Source organism: Tenrec ecaudatus, chromosome 13, assembly GCF_050624435.1.
Source record: "Tenrec ecaudatus isolate mTenEca1 chromosome 13, mTenEca1.hap1, whole genome shotgun sequence".
NCBI classification, from domain to species: domain Eukaryota; kingdom Metazoa; phylum Chordata; class Mammalia; order Afrosoricida; family Tenrecidae; genus Tenrec; species Tenrec ecaudatus.
The window spans coordinates 127,740,730-127,753,833 of record NC_134542.1 but is presented as its reverse complement, the minus strand read 5'-3'; the positions used below and the strand labels follow the sequence as shown (position 1 = coordinate 127,753,833).

The window sequence follows — 13,104 nt, the reverse complement described above, 5'->3', positions numbered from 1 at the left end:
CCAAGAAATTAATTGGATGAGATAAAGAGAAACCAGAGTTTAAAACATTACTTTTTATTTTCATTGTTAATGTCTATGTTCTCCTTTTCAGCTTCTCGGTCTTTCTGATAAAAAATTACAAAACGGCTTGAAGAATATTTTTATCTATTTGAGCATTTTCACCCTCATGGTCTTGGTGCTACCTTCGAGTAGCCCAAGTATGAGAGAGGTAGCCAGCCGCCCACTTCATGTCTGAGCACAAGAGATGCCAGGCATAGCGACTCAGCAGAGGCCAGACTGGGTGCTGACTTTGTAGATTCCCAGAAATTCTCGGATTGGGAGCTGGCTGAAGGCACACGAGGGATTAGTTGGGATGTGAAGTTCTGAAAGCATTCCTCATCTTCCTTTCCAGCTCCTCAAATAAAGTGAGACCACCGTTGGGGACTTCCTTGTGCACAAAACTTCTGAGTGCTGTCATCATCTGGCCCCACAAATGTCATTGAGAGGGAGGTGGAGAATGGTTTTGTAGTCATTGTTGGTTAAAGGACTGCCACCAACCCAAAGGCTACTTGGGGACAACATTGGACACCCTGTGGGGGCAGTTCTACTCTGCCCTAAGGCCCCCATGAGTCAGCATCAGCTACAGAGCAGGGCCACGGCTGAGGACCAGACTACCTTTCTTGTACATGGTGATCGCCACCTTGTGGCCACAAGAAAGCCGACTTCACCAAGAAAAAGCCGCGTCTGATGTAGCGCGTTGTAAATCCATTGGAGGGCTGCTGCCTGAATCACTCCCTTGAAAGAGGTCCAAAGGCAGTTGTTTAGTTTAATGACCTGCATTATTATAAGCTTTGAATGCTGTGTGCGTGCCAAGGAAAAGGGCGAAACAATACACCAACTCTGAATTGAGGTTTTCCTTCAGAGTGGAGCAGGCAACACATACACCCCACTGTTTCTAAGGGCCGGTGGTTTCAGCCGCACTTTCATGGCATTAATCAATTTGTACATTGTACTTTATAGGAACGCTGTCCCCACACTGAGTTTGGTTTACTGAGAAACCATGTGAGAGTAAAGGAAGCCCTGACACTTTGCGGGAATCTCAGCAAACTTCTCCACACAAAGGCAGCAGTACTAGCAACCCAGCCCCCACAGCCAGGCTAGAAGGAAGGTCTGCCTCAGAAAAGAATCCTGATACGACCTTACCCCAAAGAACAGCCAGACCTTTTTTTTTTAAAAAAAACTAATTTTATTGGGCCTCATACAACTCTTATCATAATCCATACATACATTCATGGGATCAAGCACATATGTACATGTGTTGCCCTCATCATTCTCAAAACATTTGCTTTCTACTTGAGCCCTTGGCATCAGCTCCTCATTTTCCCCCTCCCTCCTAGCTCCTCCCTACCGCATGAACCCTTGATAATTTATAAATTGTTATTATTTTTTGTGTCTTACACTGTCTGACATTTCCCTTCACCCACCTTTCTACTGTCTGTCCCCCAGGGAGGGGGTTATATGTAGATCCTTGTAGTCGGTTCCCCCTTTCTACCCCAACCTTCCTTCCACCCTCCCGGTATCGCCACTCTCACCACTGGTTCTTAAGGGATCATCTTTCCTGGATTCCCTGTGTTTCCAGTTCCTATCTGTACCAGTGTACATCCTCTGGTCTAGCCTGATTTGTAAGGTAGAATTGGGATCATGATAGTTGGATGTGTGTGTGTGTGTGTGTATGTGGGGGAACATTTAAGAACTAGAGGAAAGTTGTATGTTTCATCGTTGCTACACTGCACCCTGACTGGCTCATCTCCTCTTCGAGACCCTTCTGTAAGGGGATGTCCAGTTGTCTACAGATGGGCTTTCGGTCCCCACTTCGCACTGCCCCTCAGTCTCAATGATAGGATTTTTTGTTCTTTGATGCCAGACCTTGTTTTAAGAAACATTCCTGCAGGGGGTCATCAGCGGCCCTACTTCTGATCAGATGTGGTGTCTTCTACCCCAAGGACTGCTGTGTCTTAGCCCAAACAAGCCGACGTGGATATCTGAGGCAGCCCTGAGTTATCTGATACTGGCAGGCTGGATGCAGTTCTGACTGCAACCAAGGAGCTGTGGGTAATTGTTGTGGCTGTTGTTTTAATGTGGCAAATATAGAGGTAACACAACATTTGCCATTTCTGCACTTTTTATGCGTACCATTCGGTGACTGTGAGACACCGGGCGATTCCACCATCACCCCGACTACGAATACATTCTGACTCGGATGGCGGGAGGCGGGGGGTTGCGCACGGTGGTAGGGCCACATGTGGAAGACCTAGGGCTGCCCCCGAGAGAGGCCGGGGTACGTCCTGGCCATCAAGCTTCCCACCCAGCCTTGCCTTTGCTCACTCAGCACTCAATAGGCAAAAGAATCCACGTGCACACAGTTAAGCTGTGGCCATGGTCAATTTTCAATGTCAAAGCAGACTTTTCGTAGCAGATTCTTGTTACCTAGTTCAGAGTTAGGTGTTTCTTGCCATATACCCTCACACGTTTTCTCCCTTGCGCAGACTTCTTCTTTTGCCCCCAAATTATAGATACTTGCTGGGTTCAAGTGTCAGATGACAACTTTTGGCTTCTCCTGTTCATTAAGGATAGGTGCTTCTGCCAGCTGGATTGAGGACCCCAGTGTTCTGAGCCTCGCTCCTCCCCCCCCCCCGCCCCTCCCCACCGTATGCAATGGGTCCCTGGACTACTTCCAAAGCACTTTCTTTCAGCCCTTGATTGGGGTTTTATTTTTAAGAAAAAAAGTCAAGCACATTTTGAGCAGCCACAGCCAGATGGAGTGAGCTCTTCAGAGACAACGTCGGGGCCGTAAGACGGTGCAGGCGGATGTGCTGCCCTAATGAGAGCTCCTGGGGGTGCCTGCCAGCTGCCTCCGACCTGGGGCAGCACGTGTGCCCGGAGGAGGCTGGGAACCGAGGGCCGGTGCTTCCCTAACTTCGCCTCTCCTAAAGCAACTGACCACAGCCTGTGCTTTCCTGGTGCCTGAGCCGTGTCCATCTCTGTCCTGAATATTCCATGCTGTGTTTTCTTCTTCCCAGATTCTTCCCTTAGTCCCGGGAACATGCTTCCCACGCCGACCGCACACGCGGAGAATAGCTTAGCTTGCTGCTTTGTCATTATTTCGTTTCCTTTGAACCAGAATCCTTCCTTCCTACCTTCAGACTGGGGTTCTGCCAGCTGGCAGCATCCTATGGCCCCGACGGCACCCACAGAACGGGCTCTGCTCTCAGGATGGCCAGAGGGACCGGACTCTTTTCTTGGCCTCTCCCACTGTGGCGCCGTCCTTTCTCATCTTTCGGCTTTGTTCTCCCTTGGTGCCCCCGACGGCCACTGTGGGCACGCCTGGCAGCTTCCTGCTTAGAGGACTACAGCAATATTTTAGTGGCCTGCTGACCTTATGTGCCTTTTCTCTTGGGCAGGCAGGCTGCTACCCGGATGCTCGTGTGAGGGCTCGGCAGCACAGGGCTGCTTGGAGATATGCAAGGACAAGGTGCTGCTAACCAGCTCCCGGGCAGACTCACGGACTCTCTGGCCCCGTGTCCTTGGTATACTGGCATTAGGAGAGGCCTTAGAAAGGGGTAGGTTTGCCCGGCAGAGTCCATGAGTCATAGGAAGGGGCTCAGGACTGAGGCCAGGGACACAAGAGCATGTAGGGAGGGGCAAGTAGCCAGGAGCCCGAGCAGTCTTGGCAATAGAAATTCGGGCCTCTCTTTAATGCCAAACCAACCCCCCACCCCACCTTCCTCTTTAAGGAAAGCGTTCCTACCTCAACTGGCTGACGAGGCCTTGCATTTTTGTGGGGAGTCGGAGGCTCCCCTTTGCCAGCTGCCCTCGAGCCCTGTTCCCCAGCGCATCCCTCTCCTGGTTCTCCAGCTTCTGCCATCCAGCGGCCGTGGTGCCTCTCTGCACGGCCCAGCACAGCTCAGCTGCCTCATAAGCCCCCGTGACTGCCTTTCGTGTTTTCCCAACCACACTGCAGAAATATGGCATCCCCAATAACCTTCCCTACTCCGAAGGGAGCAGAGGTTAGGCACCTCCCACCCAAACCAAACCCATTGCGGAGCCCTAGCGATCCTGAAAGGCAGAGGGCTTTTAGGGCTATGATCTCTGTGGAAGCCAGTCACCTCCTCTTTCCACAGCGTGGCTGGGGGGGCCGCACAGCGGGACTTCTGGTTAGCCACGTGCTTAACCACTGCACGCGAACTGGGCGTGGCCATCCAGTGCACCTGGATTTAGAAAGCAAATGGTGGGCCACGCGTGTCCCACGATTGGAGTTAGCTGACCCTGCCCTATCCATTTCTCACCTTGTCCTGGATAAGAACCAGGCTTTCCCACACCACCCAGGCCAAGGAGGGTGGGGAATCCTCAAAAGGGCAGGGGAAGAGGATGGCCCGTGCTCAGGCCCCCGTTTCCTGTCCTGGTTCCCTTACGCCGGCCGTGCGGTTCATCGTTCAGAGCCTGTCGCTCCAGCTCAGGCATCCGCTTCTCGCTTCACTAAGACATAGGCATCTTTAACCGCCGTATTCCGACCTTTCTTCTTTCAGATGAATTCCGCTCCCCACCCCCTCAAGTGTCTGTCCTGAATAAGGTATAGGACAAGAGGACTGTAGGATCCTCCTCTCCAAGGAAGTAGCTTTAAATCATAGCAAGAGGACCAGGAAATGTGCAGCGGGCACACCCCCATGAGCCGGGCGCCATGACATGTGCTGTCTGAGATGGCAGCTCAGGTGTGGAGTGCGGCCTCTGGCTAGGGAAAGGGCAGCGAGGAAGCAGGGCAAGGCCTGGGGTCTTTCCTTAGCTTTGAGCTTGATTTCCAAACTTGGTACCATCGGGAGCAGCCATCATGTCTCCTCCTTCCCCTTCATTCTAAATGAGATGGATGCAGCCCTCTAGTGCTGCAGGCTGCCCCGAGTCTCCCCATATGCTCCTCCTGGCAGGTGGCCGCTTCCACGGGGACCCAAAGGCCCCTTGTGGCCCCAAGCACCTCCTTCCATTAGGCTAACAAGGGAATTACATTCCCTTCTTGAGCCCATCTCCGGAAGCCCTCTGTGGAATGTAAAGGGATGTTTTTATCACCAGAGGGTGACAGCAAAATCACTTACCGTTCACTGGTGATCTGGGTGACATCAGCGACGTTGAACGGCTCTCCTAGTCGCTGAAAGGTTGGAGATCAGAGTCAAGCCAGAGAGGCTTCGTAAGGTTGGCGTCCAAAGGCTGCAGCCTCAAAAGCCGCAGGGAGTCCAGTTATATTCTAACACCCACGAGTCGCCACGGATCCGAGTTGACTGGACAGCAACTCACAAGCGGTCCGTCACTCTACAAACAAACAAAGAGAAGCCCCCAGACAGTTGCCCCTGAGTGGGCTTTGACTCCTGGCATCCTCCTGCGATCAGAATGGGCCTGGGCTCTCGTTTCAATGGCAGCTTATTCAGAAGCAGATTGACAGCCCTTTCTCCTGAGCCACCCCTGGGTGACAGTGACGGGCGAAGCCGGGCATGGCCTGTCTGGAGAGTTGGGCTGTGTACCACCCTGCCTCCCCCCCAGGGCACTTTCTCCTGGGGACAGAGGCTTTGCCATGCAGAGTGACTAGCTCCTCCGGTGACACAGCAGCCGGATGGGACGTGTCTCCCGGAGCCTTCACTGATCGCGACGATGAAGGACCATTGTGTCTCCAGCTGCTGTGATGGCTTGTGAATTCAGTCCATGGAGTTCAGATCCATGAGTGTGCTCCACAGTATCCTGCAAATCGCCCCCACCCCCCACCGGCCTGCACCCATATAGCCTCATCAGAGCCCCAGGCCTGCCAGAGCTCCGGCGCCTGACTCTTCAGCCGACCCAGCTGCCTCTGTCTTCCCTTTGTTATCCTTTGCTGGAGCTGTGGGCACGATGGGCAGTGGATGTTTTGGGGTGAACCTGGCAGACCAATGCCATGGTCTCTGCCCCAGGGTAGTGGGGCCTACACTGCAAGGGGGCTGTGCGCGTCTGGAGGCTCCCACCCCTCAACCCTGCTGGAGGACTCCTCATTCACTCCAGGTAACAGAAGGAGAAGGGGAAAGCTCTAGGGCAAATCAGGAATGAATAAGCTTCTGTTCTCTCACCTGACCACATGTGTTGGAGGCAAGTAGACACCTCACTTTCTGGTGTAAACACACCTTGTACAGGTAGGCGCTTGCCTGCTCACCTCTCTTGCATGGGAGAGATGCCCTCCTCCTACCCTGGCATCCTTTGAGTCTTTGCAGCACAAAGGACACGGCAACCTTGAACCCGCTCCCCGCGCCCCCTTCAGTGGGGAGTGAAAGGAGCCATCAGCAAGGCCCTGATCCTTTACCAGAGCCTGGCAAGGCCCCTGGGAAGGCAGGTCAGCATTGAGCAACACCCAGACACAGTCTAGTATTCATTTCCAGATGCCTCTGGGGCTCAATTGTTTTCTTTCTCTCTCCCCACCCTGCTCTCCCCATAGTTAGAGATTTTTTTTTAATAGCTAGAGATTTTGCAAGATCTGCACACACGCACAGGGCTCCATCTCTCCCGAGATCATTGAGATTCACCAGCCCGGCCCTCCTGTGTCTGCCTGTAAGGCAGATGGCCTTTAAAAGCTGCCCACGACAGAGCTTCTAGGTGAGAGGACAGGCTTGGGAAGTTCCTTCTTTTTTTTTTTTTTTTAAATGGAGGACAAGATAGATCTTTGTGATGAAGAGAGGGTGTGGGAACTTAGGGTTTATGTCAAAAAAACAAAAACCAAATTAAAAAACAGTCCCTAGAACAAGAATCAAAGGAAAACTATTAAGAGCATCGTGAAGCCTTTTGTTGGTGTGAGCGGCTTGCGACTGACTGCAAACCTGACCGTTGGTGGTCTGAATCACCCAGGGGCATGGCCACAGAAAAACCTGGGGATGGGCTTGCATGAAGGCCACAGGCATGGAGGCAGCACAGGGGTCATGGGACCAGGTTCGGTTTCAGCTCGTAAGAACATTCTGGTTGTTCTAGATTGTAGGGCATTTCGTTGGGTCTGGTGAGGTGGAAAACTCACCGCTATCAAGTCAGTGCTGACTCCTAGCGCCCCTATAAGACAGAGTAGGACTGATCCAGTGAGTTCCAGAGTCCACGACTCCCTAAGAGAGTAGAAACCCACTCTTTCTCCTGTGGAGAGGCTGGTGGTTTCGAACTGCTGACCTCGAATTTAGCAGCCCAGTGCGTAACTGTTAAGCCACCAGAGCTCCAGCTGGTGAGGGAAAGCTGGGGCTAATAGCCAGCCATGATTGTAGAACTCAAGGCTTAGAGGGAACATCTGAAATGCCGTTGAGAGGGCTTTATCCCTTCCAATACTTAAAGACAAGAATGCTGCAAATACTAGTGTAGGGAGTCCTCAGTTCTGGTCGGTAACCAACTACAGCTTTGCTGCTGGTGGTGGAGGTGGTAATGGTGGAAGGCTGACCTGTGATAGAGATGTAAGGAAAAGGCGTATGTAGGTTTTACAAGCATAGGACCAACCCAGGAGGACAATAAGACTCCACATCTTCAGAGTTTTGCCACAAGATTTGCTGAGAAGAACCACAACGAAGGGAGGTCCATTCTCATCACCCACATCGGTGGCGGCAGCTGACCGCAGCTGACGGACTCTTCTTTATCTGATGGCATAAATGGCTACATGCCACCACGCCTGTTTCCTTTTCCTCCTGGGCACCCAGCTAGACTGCTTTTTCTGGCTTCCCTTGCTGTTGGGTGTTGCTCGGCGACAGGGATCCGACCAATGAAATGTAGGTGGAAGCGCTGTGCCCTAGGCCTGGCCTGTCAAGCGTCTCTCAACATTTCCCATGTGTCGTCTCCTCACAGAGGCTCATGCACACTCCGCCACTCAGGGGAAGGAGCCTGGGTCCCCGAATGACTCTAGAAGGTGGCTACTGTTTAGGAACACTGTCATTGGACTTGGAATGGTTGAGAAACAGACTTTAATTGAGATGAGCCCCTGAGGTGGGCAGCATACCTGTCACAGCAGCTCCCAGCCACCGTTACTTACGCTAACTCACACATCCCCACTGCCTTGCCAGCGCCCTCTGCTTCCAGCCCTATTGGATTTCTCAGTGCCATGTGTGTTTCCGTCCCTTGACCTTAGTATTTCTCCTCTCATTTCCTTCCCTTTTCAGCCTCAGGTATAAAGCAGAAAGCATCTTTCCTGTCAAATTTAACCTCATCTACCTTTGCCCTGGACATCCATCTCAATGTAAGCTCCGCCTTTGTCATTTTTCAAGGTCAGACATTTAAAAAGGTGGTCTCCGCCTGTTTCTTCCTCACTTCCGCCTGCCGTTGCTCCTCCCCCCTTGGCATGTTGTCATCTGACCTCAGTTCCCACGCCCTTGGCGGGTACCAATTTTGGGTCTCCTGGTCTTTAAACTCCTGGCTTGCCCCCATCTCCTTGCACCCTACCCTCTCTGTGGCCTTTGGTCCCTTTGGCCAGGCCCTCCCTCTGCGGCTGGGCTGGCCTCTCTCACTTTGTGCTTTTCTGGTTCTCTGAGAGCTCGTCTGTCGCTGGAGTGGCTGGTCTGTGCGGAGAGATGGGAAAAAAAAAAGCATTCCTTAGAGTTCTTGCCAAGAGTTTGCATGCGCTATATCATCTCTCCTTTTGTAGTCTATATTATTGACTACCTTAACTTCAGCCGTTAAAGGAGCTTTGGTGGCACAGTGTGCTAAGTGTTGGCTGGTAACCGAAAGGTCAGTGGTTCACACCTACCAGCCATTCCTTGAAAGGAAGATGAGGTCGTCTGGTCCCAGAAAGGTTTGTAAACCTGGAAACTCATCGGAATAGTTTTATCCTATCCTATAGGGTTGCTATTAGTCAGGACCGACTTGATAGCAGTGGGGTTTGTGTTGGTGGCTAGCTTCAGTGGCTGCCTTCACAGAAGGTCGTGCCCAAGGTCACACTCAGACCTATAGCCTCCATTTTTACCCTCCCTCAGGAACCTGCCACGCTTTCCTAGGTCTCTTCCAGGATCTCACATCGAACCCACAACACACACAATCGAGTCATCCTGGCCTGGTTCTGGTTTCTGCCCTGTTTAACTGCTCCTTCCTCCAAACACTGAAGCTTAATGCCTGCTGTTTTGAGAGGTGTCCTTTTAGCCCAGTCTGTCCAGTGTGTCACAGTGATGGAGCTTCTCTGGTGGGCCAAGCCTTTCTTTCCTGCGTTAGCTGAAGGCCTTGCTAATGGCCGGCTGGTACCTCCCTCCCTCTTCCTACCTTCCTCTGTCCTTGTGGGAGTTACGTAATCTGATGTGAATTTGAAAGGATTATGAGTGAAGGGGTGCAGTCTGGCCTGTCAATCAAGATATAACCAGTGAGGCCTCTGTGTGGGCATGGCCTTCTCCTGAGAATTCTGGGAATTCCTGGATTTTCCTCTTTGGAGGCAGGAGACACACTCTCCTCGCTCTCTTGGAGAGGCTCTACTGACAAGACACATGGTGCTACACCCCAAGAAGCGGGAGAAGCCACATGGACCTACCCTGATGCAACCAGACCTCTGGAGCTGGAGAAGCCACACAGAGACCCCTGCCAGCGCTGAGATGCTCACAATGCCACTGGATCCAAAGACTTCCAACCCACTGGCCTGTGATCCATCTGCATTTGGAATCATTGCATGTATTTTGTGAGTCTGAAGAAGACTTTATAGATTGGTATCACACATATGGGCTAATATTGGACTTATGGATTTGATCTGGACTGGGCTGGGACGCTTTCTCAACATTCAATTGCTCTTGTATATAAATGTCTTTCGTATATACAAATGAATGTCTATGAATTTGTTTCTCTAGTGTACCCAGACTAACGCAGTCCTCCATCTCTTTCCTACCAGACAGCCAGGGGGGTGGGTGTGATTGCGTGTGTCATGTTCCTGGATGGAAGCGGAGGGTGGCAAGAGCGTGGGCTGAGGCAGACTGGGATCCCTGTTCTGGCCCTGCCACGGAGAAACTGTTGACATTGGCAAGTCCTTAATCTTTCTGAAGCTCAGGGTTTTTTTTTTTTTCCTTTTCTTTTTAGTGAATAAAATGGTGATATTACGGCCTTGAACAGTGATGTGGACATTAAGTAAGAGAGGTACATAGGTCCCTAGGGCATGAGGGGGTGTCCAAGGGGGAGTGGCTATCTTCTTCCTGCTCCTTAAGAGGAATGGTTTTTACGAAGAAAAAAGCCTCGTATACAAGTGTGTCTGCACTGAGTCACGCCTTGTGGTGCAAGGATTGATAATGGCTTTGTCGGTCCTCCAGTTAAGCTGCTGCTCGTCAAGCTGTGTCTCATTGCCTCTTGCTCCGTGGCCTTGTGGATCTGATAGTGAACTTCAACACATTCAACTGTCTTCTTTCTTTCTATTTTTTTTGGCTCAACTCGTGCAAGAAAAAGTTTGATTGCTGTTGTAACAAACATCTGCATGAAGTAGAGATTGGTTTCAGTAACATTCATTCCTACAGTGGATGTTCTCGGGACTGGAGGTAACTGGTTGCACATTTCTGGCAGCAATTGACTATAACGGTCCCAGGTGGTTCACCTGAGCCCGACACCCGATGAGAAGAAAGCCCTGTCGGTGGGGACTTTGGGGGGGATAGCTGGAGAAAAATTACCCCGTGCATAAACGAAATGGAATTGTTTTCGCAAGTGTTGTAAAGTTTCATACAGCAAAGTTCTTTTTCCATGGGCCCTTCATGTTCACAGCTAGAGCGGCACAGAATACCTACACACCGAAGAGAGCGTGCCTGCAAGATAGCTCGCTCCTTGATAACAACGATGATGCAGACAATTCAAGATGCTTGCACTCTACTTACCCCCAGGGTTTCTGCAACTCCAAGGCGGTGGTTCGGGGAGGCACGGGCCCCGGGATCAGTATCCAGAAAGCAGCCACCCGTTCTCCATGTGGTCTGTTTGCCTTCTTCACTTTCCTTAATCACCTCTGCCGCTGCTGCTGCTGCTTAGCAAAACCAGTAAGAACACAGTTGCAATCATTCACCCAGCACGTTGCCAAGCAAGGCGTTTAAAACCTTCTATCTTCTCCGGTGAGGAGAGGCTGTGTGACGTTTAGAGCCCTGATCTACAAGCGTGCTCATAAATTGCCCTGGCTTGAAGACTTCACAGCTTTCCCGACAAGGTCATCATAGGAGAGCTGATGGGACTAGTCCAATAAGTTCCGTCCGATTGTTCTCCGTTCATCGAATACCCACGGGATCCAACACAGTGGCCTCAATGAAGAACCCGGTATTGGGTCACAAGGGACATCCTTTGCAGTCTGGTCCATAACTGCTGGGTCAAGTTCACTTGTCAGCATGTCCAGGGTTTGATCTGGCTGGCTGATTAATCGGCTCTGGGAAATACAGAGTGTACAAGTACCAGCAGTCAGAGTGCACACGTCCCATATAAAACGCTGCACCACTCCATTTCTTCCTGGCAATGCTGTGTGGGTACTCTTGGTGAGAAGCCTTCAGGAACAGAAGAATCTTTGCATTGAGTCCAACCCACTGGGGTCCCTGGCAAGTTTCAATGAGGGGCTGGCACTTCCATGAAGAGGGCGGTTCCCGGTGTCTTCAAAAGGAAACGACTTCGAGACAAACACGCGGCTCTCACCCAGTACGTAAGCTTTCTGCTGGTCAGTTTTTGTCCCACTTAGGATCGAACATGGCACATCCTTCAAAAGTACATCCCACTCGGATCCTGGTATGATGCCAAGCTCCCCAGATTCTTGGTTTGCCTCGGGCTGCTGCGGGGAGGACCACACCTCCAGCTGCTTCTCTGTCCCTTTGGGAAAACATCCAGTTTGTCCCACAGTGAGGCTAGCTAACAACCAACACCCACAGAAAATCACTAAATGACATCTCTTCTCCGGATTGTTCCAGCCATGCTTAAGGTTACAGCTCCTTTTTTCTTTTCTTTTCTTTTTCTCGCCCTGTCCCTATAATTTTATAATAACTTTAAAAGATTAATAAAAATTTCCAGCGTTTTTCTTTGTGGGCCAAAGTTGAACGTGAGTTGGTTGGAAATAGCTACAGTCCAGTCTCTTGTGGTGTGCTGTTTCCCTGTACGGAGAGCAGAACCAGTGTTCGCTAAAGTCGCCGGCCACACTGTAAGCTAACTTGCGGTCTCTTATCCCCCTGGGGACGGGAGGACCTGGTCACAAAGTGACCAGTGCCTTCCTTAGACCAGCTATTAAGGATGGTCTGGACATCAGAATTAGAAACGCTGGAGTGTTATTCTAGCCACCTGTGCTTTGTGCGGTGTCCCAGGCCATGCAGCCACCGGGGCCCTTAGAAGCTCCATCTTCAATGTGGGTCCAAGTGGCCTGTTGGGCTGTCTCCTGGAGCCTCACTGAACCTTGTGTGGACAGAAGGGTTAGCTCACCCCCCACTTGACAGACAGGCCCACGGAAGCACAGGAAGGTCAAGAAAGACAGCCACTCTCCTTTTGGCGCCTGGCTCCTTTGTACTGAAGGGGGAAGGAACGCACCTGTCAGAAGGCCCCATGATTATCCTGACCCAACTCATTCCCCGAGCTTTAGTTCCCCTAGTGCTCCCCCATCTTTCAACGGGAAGGCTTGATGATGTAATCAATTCATCCCAATGTTATGAAGCTGGTACGTGTGTCTCCCCAACTTTGGATTTCCATGAAAAGTATTAAGGCATTTGAAAGCAAGAAAGAAAAGAAAGGAAGGAAGAAGGAAAGAGATTAACACCCCAGCCTCCCCCAGTTCAACAAAACAAAGCACCAGCAAAGCAACTAACTTTCCAGGGATGGAAAGTTGGGTGGTGAATGTTCAGTCCACGACAAATCCTCATTTCATCTTGGTCCATCTTATACAGAGCAATTTTATGCCCATCTAAAGCCAGCTTCCTCTAGTCTCTGTTGGAATGAAGGCCTGTTACCTTGCAGAGTCAACCCAAACTCGAGACACTGTTGCAGGCAACAGGCACCAAGGGCCTTGATGGCAGAGAGAAGGCGCAAGGCGCGCGGAGACTTCCTGATTGCGAACAGAACATAGGTCTAGAAGGCTTTTGTTTTCAAGGGAAAGGTTCTGCAGAGTAGGAATAAAACAGAGGCATTCACCGGGGA

The 13,104-nt window shown here is 51.2% G+C and overlaps 1 pseudogene; it reads right to left on the bottom strand.

Annotated features, from left to right (window-relative positions):
• Window positions 1–5,119: 5,119 nt before the first annotated feature.
• On the bottom strand, window positions 5,120–12,518 carry LOC142424095 (S-adenosylmethionine decarboxylase proenzyme-like; annotated as a pseudogene).
• Between the last annotated feature and the right edge of the window lie 586 nt (window positions 12,519–13,104).